This window comes from Panthera onca, chromosome B2 (assembly GCF_046562875.1).
Source record: "Panthera onca isolate mPanOnc1 chromosome B2, mPanOnc1 haplotype 2, whole genome shotgun sequence".
NCBI classification, from domain to species: domain Eukaryota; kingdom Metazoa; phylum Chordata; class Mammalia; order Carnivora; family Felidae; genus Panthera; species Panthera onca.
Window position 1 is genome coordinate 8,437,691 of NC_138343.1, and position 16,379 is coordinate 8,454,069.

The window sequence follows — 16,379 nt, forward strand, 5'->3', positions numbered from 1 at the left end:
CAAAAAGAAATACATCTGGATAACCTAGTATTATTTAAAATGAATAAAACAAAGTTAGCAGGAGCCACCCAGGTTTTCAGAACCTTTCTGAAAGCATATTCGATTAAAGGATTAGCCTATTTTAAAAGGCCAAGCGCTTCTCACAAAGCTAAGACCAACAGTCAAATAGCCCTGTGAAATTTGCTCATGCTAAAGTGATTTGTTGCTTCAGAACATACCTCAGCACATACACAAGGCCCAGAAATACTACAGCCTGACCCGAAAATATAAATGTCTAGAAAGAGCCTTCAAATTATCACTTAAATCATCTCTAGCTGATAGAAGAGAAGAATTTCAAAAATACATTTAAATACTCCGAGCCAAGAGCAACAACAAATAAGACACACGGCTTTTAGGTAAATGTGAACTTACACACTTACAGGAAAGAGTAAAGATCTTCCCTCTCTTTAATGCATTCCACAGAAATGGACAGATAGACATGAAGTTGAGATCTCCAATAACTATTCTTTCCTTAAAGTAAGAGATACATTTACTTTGTAAAAAAAACAAAACAAAACAAAACGCTAGCCAAACCATATAAAAACATGTTCACTTTTCTCTATTTGTCTATCTTTCTGAGACAGGCACATCCTCATTCACACCCACACAACACAGAAAATACAAGAAAAGAAATAAAATTTTACTTTCCTGAAATTAAAGAATCAATAACTTAGCATAGAGAACAGGAGGTATCAAAAACAAAAAACAAACCAAAAAAAACCCACCAAAAACCAAAAAGCCCAACTCTATTTTAAAAGTTGGAGATGTTTTCAGTATTTGCAAATCAGTAGTGCTAGGAATATATGGGTTTTCTTTACTTAAATGTAAATGTGCAGTTCCAGAAATCAATAAACATTTGCTTAGTTTTAATCATTTAATAAAAGGTTTTCTCTTCAAAAGAAACAGTCTGCCGTGTTCACAGGCTACCTTTGTGTAGTCTGACAGTTGTATAAATATTCTCTGCACATGGGAGTCAATTTTCCCTTTTATTTTTAAAAGAATAAGGGGTTGCAATTAGTGGAGTCATCTTTATTTTAATATCACATATGCCATCAGCCACTGGACTCCTACAACCTTTTTTTTTTTTTGCTTGTTTGTTTTTAATCTTATCACAAAATCCACTCCAGGGAAAGACATGGCTAAGTAACAACATAAACGGATTTTAAAACACTCTGAAAGAGGTTATAAAAACAGGACATTATCCATGATTTTCCAGTTACTGGCACTTGAGCAACACAATATGAATATTTTAAAATGAACAGAATAATTTTAATTTATAATTTTTCCATCCAAATGGCTCCGTGTTACGCCTTATGTAGAGAGAGCGAGTTCCTGGAACAGTGCCTTGCTGTTGCTAGATGAATATAGAAGGGGGAAAATCACTATGAATAGGAATGGAAATAACATCCATGCAGAAAACAGCAGCCAGCTCTTAAAGCCGCATAGGTGGGGACCAATAGCCCCCTGGTGGGCTGAAACTTCAAATTAAATCACATAAAGAGGAAGCAGCTGTAACACTAAATCAGCAACAACAGGAATAATGGTCTTGATGTCTCCAAGATCAAGGCTGCTAAAATGCTCTCTGTAATAGCAACCTGGTTCCACACACAATGAGAGAACGTGTGCAAAACGGGAGATGCCTGGACTTTGGGAGGGCTGGGCCTTGCCAGTTCGATCCAGACCTTTGTCAAAGATGATTCTGCTCTTAATCGAAGTGGGAAAGTCCGATTTCACAAGGTTACATTTCAAGAATTCTAACGAGTTCTGATCCTTCAAGACGTGAGGATTCAGAACGTCATTTCCCACTAAAGGTGAAGCAGGATCCCCGGCCTGACATCCTTGTCTCTGGGCAGTCACGTGGACTGCTCCCTGTGCAAGCGGTTCCTGCCAGGCCAGCTTGCACAGGAATTCACGAGGGAGAATGAAGGCTGCAGTCTGCGATCACTAATGGATACGGGGACACATGCACGCTTCTGTCTGCACACTTAATTGGCTACACTTATGGACAGCAGGGCTCGCCTAAACAGCTTCATTCCGTAAGGACTTCAGTTACGAGCTATACTCCTTTCCACATTCATTTCTTTATTGGTCTATCAAACATTTATTAGGCCCTTACCCACTATGTGCCCAGCATCCATTCAGGCTCAGGGCAGATAAGGGTTCATCATCAAACTTCTGTGATCTAACGCTGGCTATTATCCAGGAGCTGGCAAGGGGACATGAACAGACACCCTGGGAACTTCACATACGTGCCTATCGGTGGGGGTGGAGGCAGAGGGGGCGGGGCGCCAAAGAACACAGCCTCAGAAACCAGAATGAGAGGCATACTGGGCTGGCTGATGTGAGGATGATGTCAGCCCCAATGAGATAGGCCCAGTCTGCACTGCAGCAGGGACTTTGATGAATACATGTCAGAAAAACAAACATGTGAAAATAAAAAAGAGACGCAAGCAGGAAGAACGGAGATAAGAAAAGTAAAGGCCCAGTAAAAACTCCCAGGCCTGTAAAAATAAATACACACAAAAAAAGAAAGTGGTAGGTGGAAAAGTGGGAGACAGAAATTAGCTTTTTATAAGCATCGAGGAGAAATTTTACTTTTTCCTAAAACTGTTCATCTATCTTGATTTTTGTTTGTTTTCCTTAAATTATTCCTCTGCCTTTTCTAATGAACATCAGGTTCTTCAGACCATCCACCATCCTTCTGTGGTTGTTACTTCTGGGGAAAAAAGAGCAAATACTAGGAAGAAATGAAATGCGTCTCACCAGGGAAAATCCTTTAAAAAGTTCAGTTATTAGAATCCATTATCGTTCTACCAAAGTAATTCCTGATGAGTCTATAGTTGAAACATATAGGGTTGTTGTTGTTTCTCCCCCCTCGAATGGAGAGCCACCACCACAGCTGGATTTTGATCTCTGCTCCACAGTAATCTGAGATGGCAGAGGACCGAAAATGGAGAAGACATAAAAGGTTAACAATAAGAGAAAGATAAGATGCTCAATAAAAGAGTCTCACAACAAAGAAAACCCTTTTTGAAAAATCAAACTTTGCCAAAACTCAATTTCAACATTATGACTCATTATAACTGGTCCAGTGTATGAGCTCCATTGTAAGAAATGAAAATACAGGTGAAGACTGACTTCATCTGATCGGAGAAGTGATTTTTGTTCTCCAGTGGCTCCTGTTTTATGGTCGGCGAAAATCTCTACCATACAAGTAAATCTCATTTATTCCACTGGGAGGAGAGTCTCCAAAAGTAAGGACTACAGAAACAGGAAAACTGTAAACAGTGATTAACAGGGTCAAAAGTTAAATAAAAAAACAAAAACAAGTCACCTCAAAGTCTGCTCCGTGTTTCTTCCTGAGAAACGCGTGCTCTCTCCCCTTCTGTCCTGTTCCCTACATTACGAGCTTGGCCTTTTCCCTCCTTTCAATTCCTCCCCTACTTCATCTCCATCTTCAAAGGCTAACGTGGACAATGAATTAAACATACATTATGTTGTATTTATTTCATATGTACTCAATTCTCTGCTCTTAACTGCTGATGCTCTCTTTTAAGGGTGACAGGGCATATTAATTAGATTGTTATGGGTTCTTTCTTCTTAAAGCAAATCTAAGAAAATTCAGAAATAAATAGGACCCTCTGTTTAAGCATTTGAAGGGTCATGGAAATGTCCTCAAAGGTGATGTTTCGAAATAAAAATATACGTAGGCAGCCTCATACCTAGTTAACCTATTCATTTCATAGCCAATTAGACACTATAATTTGTTTGGTCCCTTCGATGCTCAAGGGCTTTGGGTTTCCTCTTCAGTAAAAAAATACATAAATAAAAATGAAAAACAAGATTATTAAAGACAACACCATAACATGTCTATCTTTTATATAACAATGATGTATCACCATTAAAGATCCACTGAATAGGCCACCATAAAAAACAAGTATTAATTACCTAATTCTTCAACTATATCACTGTGTATACTACTTTTGCAAACTTAAAAAGTTACCAGTGACACGAAGGTGTTTTCTGCTACTTTTTTATTTTGAACAACGTTACATTTACGGAAAAGTTTTAAGAGCAGTAGTACATCGAATTAATATATCTACTACCTGCACCTCCTTCACTCAGACTCAGGAACACTTTGCCACATTTGTGAGCTCCCCACCCTTCCCGCTCTCCTCATGGACAAACCCCATGGTTTTTGTTTTCTCCCTGAGAACTAGGTGCAGACACTGTGACACTTTACATCTAAATATGTCACCATGTATCTTCTAAGACCAAGAACATTCTCCTCCATAATCACGACACAATCACACTGCTCTTGGCCAACCGAACGCTGGACAGCTCCCACTGTAACAGAACTGAGTCACCTGTATTTCTTTGTGCGAGCCCTGCAGCTCAGGCCTCTGTGCTTCAGCACGTGCTGTTCCCTCTGTCTAAAATGTCTTCCAGTCTTCTTTGCATAATGAATACAGTCTTACGGGAAATTTTCTTGATCACCCAGGCTAATTTAGAAGCTCCTCTCCTGTGCTCCCAAGCATCTGGTGCAAAATTTTGTATCACAATGCATTATAAGGACTGATTTGTTTGTTTCCTTGAGAGGATGTAGGCATCTCCAGGAAGAGGTGCCTAGATGCCTAGAACCTACTAGAGTGTATGGCACATAGGAAGCACTCAATAAATTTTGGTTCCATATACATACATAAACATATATATATATATATATATATGAATATTCATGTATATACACACATAGACACACAAAGTCTATGCATTTCAGAAATGCAGCTTGAATGTGGTGAAGTTCGTTGCACGGTCTCTTAACTTCACATAAGATTAGTAGTCTTGATTAAAGAGCCCTATTATCAGGGTGCCTGGATGGCTCACTGGGTTAAGCTTCCGACTCTTGATTTAGGCTCAGGTCGTGATCTTGCAGTTCATGGGATGGAGCCCCGTGTCTGGCTCTGCACTGACCATGCAGAGCCTGCTTGGGAATCTCGCTAACCCTCTCTTTCCGCCCTCCCCCACTCACGCACACATGCACAAGAGCTCTCTTTCTCTCTCTCAAAATAAATAAACATTTTTTTTTAAAAAGTTCCCTATAATCCTATCATGATAGCTGGACAGCACTGCACGTAAATATAAACTATTTTTTTACTTAGAAGTGAGACTTCCCACATAGGTAAGTTCAGATAGATCAGTTATCCATAAAACAATTAAACTTTAAAATTATCTTTTTTATTGCTTTAATAACAAGAGCTAACAGAGTATTTCCAGAGCATCATGACCTCTGTGATTACAGTGCTACACAGAAAAGAAGTTGTCAACACAAATTGATAATGTTGTCACTACACAAAAACACCTGTTTTCTTTCTTTTGAAAGGTCACAATCAGAGAGAACCCTGTTTATTTTCATACTTCTGTAAGAATCTGGAAATAATGGAAAGCTGAAAACAAACTGAACACCACAAAAGGATGACACGCTTTCTGAAAACAAGGCATCTGACTCCCCAGGCTCCAAAACTGGCAATAAGCCTCATAGAGGCAGATTAAGTTTATCCTGTTAATACCACAGTGTGTTTTGTTCCATATATGGGCTTTTCTAATACCCCTGGAGGGAATACAGACCACGGTGTCTATGGATGGGCCCTCTGATATTCTAGCAGGATATGCGGGGAGATATTATATTGCCTCTAAAAAAAAAAAAAAAATCACAACAGGCTCAACTCCCAACAGTACAAACATTACAGACATGGAAGGAAGTGGGAAGAAGAGAAAAAGAGAATAACTGGATGCCTACAACACAATATCTTGTTCTCAGAAAACATTAATATCAGGTGATCGGGGTGGTGGATAGAAATTTACCTAGACTCCAAGACTAAGTTAACGAATTACAGAATAGTTTAGACCATAAAGGAAACTAGAAGCAAAGCATTTTGCGTTTTTTGGGTCAGTGAACTCAATTACAGAATGAAAGGCAAACAGAACTTAAATTGTAAAAGGGCAGAATTTTTATGACTAATGTTTTAGGGTCCTAAAGGTCCTTCTCAGAAGGACCAAATCTACAAATAGGACCTGCATTTCTGTAGTGACAATAAAGGAAATTTGACTTTGAAGACACAACTCATGAATTAATAATTTCAAGTACTTAAACAGCATATGTAGGTTTCTATGTTCCAGCACATTCTTATATTCAGTTTGAAGGTGCATCAGGTGTATATCTAGGTCTTATACAAATAAAACACCATTCACTCATTCATTCATTCATTCTTGTAGCAAGTATTTGTTGAGTAGTATTACGTGCCAGACACTCTTCTAGATCTTAAGACAGGGTCTCTGACCTCACAACATATATTCAAGTGAGATACCACAAACTAAAAGATAAATAATACATTGTCAAGTACAAGTAAGTGCTATAACGTGTTGGAAAGCAGGATAAAGAATGAATGATAGACTGGTTGGGACAGGACATTACTATTTTTGACAAGGAACAGCTGAGGAAGACTCGAGAGGACATGCAACCTGAATGAACGAAGGTAGTTAAGTACGCCACGTGCATCAGCTTTCTGGAGGAAGAACATTTGAAGCAGAGAGAATATAAGATCCAGCCTCGGCATGTTTATAGTTCCCAATGAACCACAAGGAGGTCAGTGTGGTTGGGGTGACGTGGTGGCATAGTGAGGTGTTCGTGGTGAAAAAGAATTGTAAGATGGGAGCCAGTGGTGACATAAATTCTTGCAAGAGGTTCAAGCTCACAGAGCAGAGCTAAGGAGGCAAAAATTACATGTTGATAACCTATTCACTGTCATACGCAATGAATATGCAATATGTATATTATACTTGCTAGTGAGAGCTCTCAATAACTCTGTGTTTTAAGATATTCTCATGTTTAAGCGTATGAATATTCAGTGCCATTTCAGAATTCTCAAATCACTATATTTGGTATATAAGAAGAAATAAGAAAAGGAATAACAGATAATGTCAATGTCCAGTCTGTCTAAAAGAAATTCCTTTCTTTCACTTTTTTTTTTTTTTTGGAGGGAGAATTACAATTGACCAAAATGCATGAAATCAGACTCACAAATTTAAATAGAAACAAGTAAAAGGAATCTGAGACCATAACACACTTTTGCTTTTTAGTTGGTAGCACCTGGATGGAAAGGAAGTGGTGTCAGTATCCTATCTCTTCTCCTGTTTCTTCTCCCTTCAACAGAGTTGAAGTATCACGAAGGAGCCCTCATTCTGCATCACTTACACTAATGTCCAACAAACCAACATGTGCCACAAACTCAGACAGTCTTCAGAGTTTGAATCATTGCTACAATTTCAGAAGGAAGGAAAAACAAGAATAAGTAAGATAAAATCCTCTCTTACAAGGCAGGAAAAGGAAAGGAAGAATTCATTTCTCCTTAATTAAAGAAAAAAATAGGCTCACCCTCAAGAATCTACTAACCACACACCAAGTAACTATAATGATAAATAGCGTAATTCAGATCAGTTTGGCTCTTTTCAGCTACTATAATTGGCAACTGGGTTAGTTAAAATATTCTTGTAAGTGTTTTAAGTGTGCCCTTTCCAGGTCTGATGTCATGGAGATCGGGTATTTTTTTTTTTTTTTCTGGTGAAGAGAAAGTAAAAAAGGGTGGGTGGGGAGGTGGGGGTGGTGAGCACCGTTTCTACGTAATGAAAGAGTAAGGGGCAATTCTATGACAGAAAAGTATTTAAAAGTTTGAAAGTTTTGTGGAGAAGCTGGTAGTTGTGCCTTAAGGAGAAAAGAATAATCAGAGTAGGAAGAGCTGATACATACCCCATATAGCAAAGATGTAATGATCAGCTACCTCTTCGATTTAAAATTTCGAAAAAGAAAGCACTATAAACACTTGTGGTGCTATTAATAAAGCATGATTTTAATATTTATTACAATAAAATAACATGTACACCAATAACCACCTCTATAAGTTGACCAAGCTATGGTAATCAAAATTATATCTACCAATAGGTGTTTCACTGGAGGAATGTATAATATCCAGTATAAACTGTGGACCTGGTCGTACTGACAACAACACAAAATTTTAATGAAAAGGAAATACAGGGGCGCCTGGGTGGCTCTCTTGGTTAAGCGACCAACTTCGGCTCAGGTCATGATCTCATGGTTAGTGAGTTAGAGCCCCGCGTTGGGCTCTGTGCTGACAGCTCCGAACCAGGAGTCTGCTTCTGATTCTGTGTCTCCTTCTCTCTCTCTGCCCTTCCCCCACTCATGCTCTTTCTCTCAAAAGTAAATAAATATATATATTTTTTTACTTTTTAAAAAGAAAATACAGTGAAGCCTTCCATGTCTACACATGAAGGGTTAACTGTTAAAGGAACTGCTTCAGTGCTCTAAAGAACCAGAAAACCTGACCAAATGTATGGAACAACAATCATCAGACAAGTAATTACAGGCAGTTCATGACTGCGATTTTTGAGAGAAGCAAACAAGGTGAGTCCTGTGATTACCCATCTTACTTCCTGGAGGCATTTTCTAGGCCACAGCGCAGAAAGGGGGAAAGTGAAAAGAGCCCAGTGATCTTGCTGAGTGGAGAAGAGAGAGCTTGAAGCTCAGAAAACTACAGTACAGGTTAAATATTATGGAGGAGAGAGTTGCACAGACATGGATGGAGCTCCAAAGATCAGCAGAGAGCTCCCCTCAAGCTTCTGGCTGAGTACTACCTGGGTATGCAGGAGAGGAAACTAAACCCCAGGAAAGCTGTAGGCCAAACAAGTCCTAGAAATCATGTAGGACCAAGAATGATTTGTGTTCCTAGAAGCCAAGGAGGATTTTAGAACACATGAGTGATTGGACAGAGTCCTTAGGAGGCTATTTGCTTTCATGGTTGAGAAAAATTTGCATTAAACCAGAAGCTGCTCTAGACCTAAACCAGCAGACCTTAAAAGAAAGCCTCAAAAGATCAAAGTAATTTCAAATAACCTAACTCTATGAAAGAACAAGTCCAAACTCTTTAAAGGCAAATAATAAAATCCAGTGTTCAACAACATGAAATTCAAAATGCCTACCATCCAAACAAAAACCATCAGGCATGCAGACAGGAAGGAAAATACTATGTTTATAACCAGGAGAAACAACAATCAATAGGAACAGAGTCATAAAAGACAGAGATGATGAAATCTGCAGACAAGGACATTAAAACAGCTATTGTAAATGTGGTCCATGTGCTCATAAATTGTGAATATGAGAAAATAAACTGAAGATATTAGAAAAACACCCTACTGAAACTTCTAAAGATGAAGTTGAAGACCTAGTGACATGAAATATTCAAAATGAAGCAAAGAGAGAAAGAGCTGAGGATGAGAATGGACAGAGCAGAATACTACCAAGCCAAGTAACACACGCATAATTAAATTCCCTGAAATAATGACTGAATTATTTCCAAATTTGAAGGTTGGTTGTGGTACGTTAAACGTGTATATTTGAACGCTTGAGCAACTTACAAGCAATCAATCAGAGGTATAGCTTACAAGGCATTCGTGGAGAGAAAACAGAATCATAATACTCGATCCAGAAGAAGACAGGAAAAGAAGGAAGAGAAAGAGATGGGGATGATAATGAACTATTGATGGGATTATCGGGAAGATACACAAAGGAGGGAGGCTTCAATATTCTCTTCAATTATTTATTTAAAAAAAGATCTGAATTGAACATAAAATGTTAAAATTTGATACATCTAGTAATTTTTTTTTTAACTGTGTTAGTTTCTAACTGTGATAAGTTTTATACATTCTGGAAATGTTTTATAATTTAAAATGTGAATGACAAATAATAGTCCCTGAGATTAAATAAATATTAGTAAAGTCCATCTTTTTCTGTTTTGTAAAACACTTGAAAGAAGCTAAATCAACCAATGAAGTCAGTGTGTCTTAATTTAAGTGGTTCTATAAGCATAATCAAGTGCAATGACCTTTATTAAATTCTGCTATGTGAGGCTAATCTAGACAGCTAATGTTCAGTATTTAAAAAACTCTCCTCTAGCCTAAGGGGAAAATGTGACTGCCATTTAAAAATACTACCTCACAGGGGGTAAAAAAATGATAATTTCTTGCCATCAGTAATTCCACTTTTCAAAGAAAGATAAAATACAGTTGTTTGGTGACACTGGTGAAAACAGCAAACCAACGGCTAGCTCCCTTGACCTCATCCTTTTCCTGCCCCAATTATTCCAACTCAGGGCTCTCCAATTTGTACCCAGAAATGATGTAAGACTTTAATTATGCTATACTGGAGAGTAGATTAAGGTCACTTTTCTCCTTTGTCATGGTCTATCAACTGGCCACTCACTGAAAACAGATTCTATCACATCTTTTTTTGTTTGGGGTACTATGCCTAACACAATGCATATTAGCGTAATTAATCAATGTATTTGAATAACAAACACAAAAGATAACTGTAAAAATCACAATTGTCTAGTTAGAAAATGCAAGACTTTATCCACTTCGTTTTACAAACAAAGACTCTGAAGATCAGAAAGATTAAGAGGACTTGCCCAAAGTTATACAATAACCAGTAGGAGAGCACGGATAAGAATTAATCTCTTAACTTCCAAGGAAGGAACTCGAACATAATACTTTTTATGCCAATTCAGTGACTCAAAGACAACACCTATACAACTTTGACTATAATTATGGCAACATGACAAGTACCAACTAAAATCTCAAAGAAAGAAGGCTTTAGTAGCATTAAAAATAAGAAATGACTGAAGAAAACCAAAACAATGCATAAATAACATATGAGATGCACTAAGAGTCTAAGCCTGCACTATCCAATATGATAGCCGACAGCCATACATGGCTCTTGAACGCTTCAGATATAATTAGTCCAGACTGACATGCGCTGTAAGTGTACAAATTCTGAAAACTCAGCATGAAAAAAGGCAGTAAATACGAATAATTTTTATATTGATTATAAGTTGAAATGATTGCATTGGATACACTGGGTTAATTAAAATGTCTTCTGAAATAAATTTAACCTGTATCTCTTTACTTTTCTCAACATGGCTACTAGAAAGTTGTAAATTATATAGACGGCACACATTATATTCTGATTGGACAGCACTGTTATATAGACTATTAGAACAGTCTACAATGAAGAACTAAAAGAATATGAATTTATTAAATTTTACTTTCTCAAAAACATTATACTTTCTCCTAAATGACCAAGAAAAACTAAAAATTCTTCAGTTAAATAACCTAATAGAAAGAATGCTATACCTTATATATTTTATACTTCATTACTTATGCTTGTTTTTACTTACTTGATTGTGTTGCTGTGTTTAATGAAAACTGAAAAATAGTAAAGCTCATAAATAAAAAATACCATAAAGAAATCTCAATTATATAATAATTTTGTGTATTAGGTTGAAGTCATCATTGACTTGCATGTTTTATACAGTTCACAATATTCAAAATTTACCAAGATCATTAGTCTATTTAAAACTATACTTCAAAGCTCCTTGAACACTTAACTTTCACCACTAAAATATATGTAGTAGGTATGTAGTAATATATATGTTAGTATAATGTGGTTTTTACTGAAAATAATATTCCCAAGCGTTATACATTCAAAGATCTACAAATTGCCTCCAATTGTAAACCAATATTTATCTCCTAACTTTAAAATGAGGAAACAAAGAAAATGGGTAAGATATGTGATTCGTCTATTGTTAACCAGCACATGAGTTGAATAGGAAACTTTTAAAAAGCTCCTAATTTCCAAGTCTGATTTACATAACTTTTCTTCTCTGAGAAAAAATGAAATATCATCACCAAAGGACTCACATTAATTTAATAAAAACTAACATTACGATCCCCTGGTAGTTCTCCATGAAACCATTACAAGGAAACTATCCACCTTTCCCTCCATTCCTGCAACCACATGGAGAAATGATTTAAAAGGAAAAGAGTACTTGTGGTAATTACACTGGCCCAAACTCAGCCCATTACAGCAAGATTATTATTATTCTTTTAAGTATACTGGTTATGTTCTTTAAATGCTTTAATTTACCCATACTAAGTCTGGCAATCTCTTCCAGGAAACACCATTTGGATACTTCCAACCTGAGTTCACTGAAATAAATATTCTATGAAACCTTCATGAAAAAATTATTTATCCTATAATCGGAAATTCCCTCATTCTTTCGTGTTATTTCACGTGACTTCAGCTGGTTATGGAAGAAAGGGAGGTCCCAGAGAGGGTCTCCTCATAGTTTGTTTCAAGGAGGTCTACCAGCATCCACCAGAGAAAATTGCTCAGGGAATGCAGCAGGAGGTTGGAACAGGCAAAATCAAAAACGGAGACGAGTATCTCTTTCTAACTTACTACATAAGTTATTTCTAATTAATGCTTATTCTATACTGTCTCTCCACCTCCCCTCCAACTGGGATGAAAGCTAAATAAAACTGAGATTTTCATCTGTTTTGTTCACTGACGTACCTCCTGCAGCAGAATGGTGTCTGAGACACTGCCCAATGGCCAATGTGGTACAATTTGAGCAATGATATAATGATAGTAAAGGAATTTGAAGCAAAGAATAAAATAAATATCCATGAGCCCATACTTACATAAATAAATAGATGAAACAGCAGACATCTTCCTGATAATATAATTGCAATTACTAAACGTAGGAGGAAAGATAGAAAAATCACCTTTTGGCGAACACCACAGTAATAACTGTTGGAGGTAAGAATCATCAATGCATGTTCAAGATGGTAGGTAAGAATGGAAGAGAAACAAGGTAATTGCGTAGTCTGGAAGTTTATCCCCGTTAGATGCTTACTGAGAAAAATAATAACTTCACAGGGGAGAAACTTGGCAGACACCATCTTAACTGAGTGATAAAAAGTAAAACCATCTGTAATGAGACATCTCAACATCATGTACCTCAAGGACCTGAAAACTGCCCAACATCACTTCAGAGGTATTCTTGCCAAAAATACATAATCTGAATTTAATCACGCAAAAGCATCACACAAACGAAAATGAGAGAGGTTCTGTAAGATAAATGGCCAGCACATAACCTTCAAAAATGTTCTAAAAGATGAAGAAGGACAAGATGTTCCAGATTGGAGTGTAAGAGACTGGGGAGACATGATAACCATATGTCAGTTGGCTGGATGCTAGACCAGAAAAGGGATTTTAGTGGGACAATGGGTAACATTTGAATAGTGTCTGCAGATTACACAGTAGTACTATATCAGTGTTAGTTTTCTGGTATTGATCATTGTAGGAGGTTCATGTAAGATATTAACATTTGGGCAAGGAGGATGAAGGGTACTCTGTACTACTTTCGCAACATTACTGTGAGTCTGTATTTCCAAGTAAGAGTTAATAAGGAGGAACATCGAAGCAGGATATTGGTTACCAGGGGAAGAGATTGCGTATGTGAAACCTTAGCTTACCAACTTTACTGCAGACTCCTCAGGTAAAGTTTAAGTAGGTCAAGCCCAAGCCAGTCTTCGTCAAATCCAAATCAAGAGTCTATTTCCCTCAACATTGAGTAAAGCTTCTTCATTTAAAGTAGCTAATGTCAGAATGCTTTTTTGTTTTTTTATTAAAAAATATTTTTTTAACATTTATTCATTTTTGAAAGGCAGAGAGAAACAGAGCACGAGTGGGGGAGGGGCAGAGAGAGAGGGAGACAAAGAATCTGAAACAGGATCCAGGCTCCGAGCTGTCAGCACAGAGCCGGATGTGGGGCTCAGACTCACGGACCACGAGATCACGACCTGAGCCGAAGTCAGACACTCAACCGACTGAGCCACCCAGGCGCCCCTCAGAATGCTTTTTTAAAACGATCACTTTATTTAAAAATCCATCAAATAAACACTTTCTTCTTCAAATAAAAAGTTTCACACACTTCATTAAAAAAAGGTATATACTGTATTTGCAATTAGAAAAAACCACCTTCTGAGAAGGCTGTGGGGCTGCCGTGCCAGTACTTACTAAGTACTTACATGCCAGTACTTACTAAGCACTCCCCACACATAGACAAAACCGATGCCACAGCTATGGAAGGCAATTAGAGGAAATAAATGTAAAGAAAAATTGTAAGTTAAATATTTACAAAATAGGCAAGTATAACCATAAGGAAGTGGTCGGGAAGATCTGAAAATGGTAATGTCAGCACACAGTGGCAAAGAATATTCTATACTTTTTTGAGGTATTAAACTTAGATGTAACAAAGATAAAATATGTTACATTTATATTTATTGTTATACATATGCACTAATACAAAAAAGAAACGATGGGATGAGATACAGCGTCTGAAGGAATCAACACACATTTATATCTGAAAAAGAATCAAATTGCTGGCAGGCTGCCAACACGCCCTTCCACGTAAGGGGTCAGGAAGCAGGTCTCGTGTGCGGTTTGAAGAGTCCAGTTCCGCACACCATGAAGGACAGCCTTAGCGGCTGGAGGGAAAATATGCCAAGAAAGAGGGGGAAAAGTGTCTGGGTCCCTATCAAATATATTACAATTTAGCCTTAGAAAACTGTATTTCTCAGAATAGTTATCATGGAGAGAAGACCAAAATTAAAGAATATTCCTTACAAATTACAGGGCTATTAAAAGTCATTAGCAATAATAAAAAAAGACGTTACACAGTTAATCTAACAACAAGTATATACAGGGGCGCCTGGGTGGCTCAGTTGGTTAAGCGCCCGATGACTGATTACAGCTCAGGTCATGATCCCACGGTTTGTGGGACAGAGCCCTGCTGGGGATTCTGTCTCCCTCTCTCTCTGCTCTCCCCTGTGTGCACTCTCTCTCTCTGTCTCTCTCTCAAAATAAACATTTTTTTAAGTATGCATAAAAAGTGAATTAAATGGTTTTTTTTAATTGCAATAACTTTATAATATGCCTTAAAGGTCTATCCAAGTAGAGAATGTGAAAGGGAAGTTCACAAATGAAAATAATCTGCAGAAAATGATCTTTGATTCCCTCTTGGTCAACATGTTGCGCACAGTAATTCCACAAATATTAACTGAGTAACATGTGCCGGGCACTCTGCCTTGAACACAAAGATGAATACGACACATAAACCCAAACTGAGAGAGGTTCTAGAAGATAAATGGCCAGTACATACCCTTCAAAAAGATCAATGTTACTTGATTAATTAGCCTTGTATCCAAAAAGCATACTGTCTAGTGTCATGTAACAACAGAGGCAACTTACATTAAAAAAAAACAAACAAAAACGGAAAAAAAAAAAAAAAACAAGCTTGGGAGCCTGGGTGGATCAGTTGGTTAAGCATCAGACTTCGGCTCAGGTCATGATCTCGCGGTCTGTGGGTTTGAGCCACGTTGGGCTCTGTGCTGACAGCTCAGAACCTGGAGTCTGCTTCTGATTCTGTGTCTCCCTCTCTCTCTCTGCTCCTCCCCCACTCATGCTCTGTCTCTGTCTCTGTCTGTCTCTCAGAAATAAACAAACATTAAAAACAAAGCAAAACAAGCTTTGACTGGGTGTCTACATCTGTAATTCTGCTCCCACCAAGAGATGAAATGCCCTCCAGGCCCAATTCCAGAAATGTCCTGTCATACCTGCTCTGATATGCCAAGCAGTTATAGCCATATCTTGGCCACACTGCTCTCCGATATACACACTCTCCCACCCCGAAAGCTAGCTGGCTGGCTATTTATTTATTTATTTATTTATTTATTTATTTATTTTACCAGAGTTACTTGAAATATTCTATTTTAAATCTACTTGTGATCCTTGGTCTTTTCAAACTACTGTGATTAGTACCATAGTCCATATAATGCTCTGAACATTACTGGCATTCAGTAAATAACACACCAGCCTTACTATTAAAGAAAAATAATAAAAATGGAACAATGAACCTAGATTGTAGAAATTGTTATTGACCACAGAATTGCTATGACACTAAAAGCTATTCTACTATAAAAGGCCCTCAAATTATAAAATATGCAAATTACCTTTATGCAAGAGATGTACCAAATATTCTAAGACTCAGAGTGCTTAAAAATATTCACCCAACTGGGATGATTTCAGATTAAAGAAAATAAGGACTGTGTAATTATATACACTTACCTTGACAAATAGAAAGCAATCTGTGATTAGAACATAGCAATTAGTTACAAAATGCTTCACATGGATTTAATTACCCATCAGTCTACATGTAGCTTAATTACTTTTATCTCATTGCATCAGTAAAAGATTTCTGCCTGAGGCAACTGCCAGTCATATATTTATAAGGCTTCTAGACTTTACAGTGAATACATTATAACATTCAGGCGAATGTGCTAAAGTTACAGTTACAGAGGCATTCTTA

At 37.4% G+C, this 16,379-nt stretch overlaps 1 protein-coding gene across 6 annotated transcripts in view; it reads right to left on the reverse strand.

The window, feature by feature from the left end:
* Positions 1–16,379, reverse strand: part of CDKAL1 (CDKAL1 threonylcarbamoyladenosine tRNA methylthiotransferase) — a 705,817-nt gene that overhangs the window by 309,091 nt on the left and 380,347 nt on the right. The window lies entirely within an intron of this gene.